This window comes from Tenrec ecaudatus, chromosome 7, assembly GCF_050624435.1.
Source record: "Tenrec ecaudatus isolate mTenEca1 chromosome 7, mTenEca1.hap1, whole genome shotgun sequence".
Classification (NCBI taxonomy): domain Eukaryota; kingdom Metazoa; phylum Chordata; class Mammalia; order Afrosoricida; family Tenrecidae; genus Tenrec; species Tenrec ecaudatus.
In genome coordinates, this window is record NC_134536.1 from 76,269,405 (window position 1) to 76,270,338 (window position 934).

General features: G+C 49.3%; 1 pseudogene; it reads right to left on the reverse strand.

Annotated features, from left to right (window-relative positions):
* Positions 1–296: 296 nt before the first annotated feature.
* On the reverse strand, positions 297–616 carry LOC142453088 (anaphase-promoting complex subunit 13 pseudogene; annotated as a pseudogene).
* Between the last annotated feature and the right edge of the window lie 318 nt (positions 617–934).

Sequence of the window (934 nt, forward strand, 5' to 3'; positions counted from 1 at the left end):
TGTCTGGCTTCCTTTGCCTTTCTCACTGCATCCTCAATCCTCTCGTAGCACAGGGTGCATAAAAGTAACGAGAACGTGTCCAACTTGGGCAAGAAGACAAAATCAGAGTTAAGGGCAAGGGTTTAACAATCACGTTCAAACGCCCACCACTGGATGACGAGTTCGAGGCGCAAAGCGCCAAATATTCCACATTCTCGGGAAATCTCACTTAGCTTGGGTTCCTGGTGAATATTTCCACATTTTACTTTGTTGCCACAATCAATGAGGGGATATATATTTTAGGTGTTGATTTCTTGCTAAGAGATTTTTGTTAGAAAGCTTTTGGAAACACACGCAAGTGCGTGCACACACTCACTCGCGCGCACACACACTGCCCGAGCAAGGCACCAGCTGTCAGTTCCCGATGGGGGCATGTTCTCATGCCAGTAGTGCAAGGCCAAGTCTGTCCACTTCATTTCTTGTTCTTTAACAGATTCTGTGGTGCCACCATTGTCTTGCTCAGGTTCAGGAACTCGTTCAGACGGACTGCAACATCTTCACAGGGCAGCTTGTCTTCACGCCAAGCGTCGTCAATCAAGTCCAAGATCCTTCCATCTCTCTGCACCTCACTGTCCATGCTGTCACATCAGCTCCGGCCCGCAGCTCCCACCGAGCCACACCCTCTGCAGTACGAGCCCCTCAGATGGTAATATTTTTAAGTGGACTGACCATCCTAGGATGGTCCCTGTTTGGCCTGTGGTCCCAATGGGATTTCCAGCAGCCCCTCCTTTGTTCTCATGCCTGGCCCAGCCTGGAAAATCAACGGTATGGTCATCCCGTCAGTCTGGGCAGTACCCCTCTATCTTGCATACCATCTTTAATCCTCAAGTAATCAAATCCTCCTCCTACCAAATCCCTGAGGCAGAGAAGATATTCTGGATCTCTGTGTTAGAAG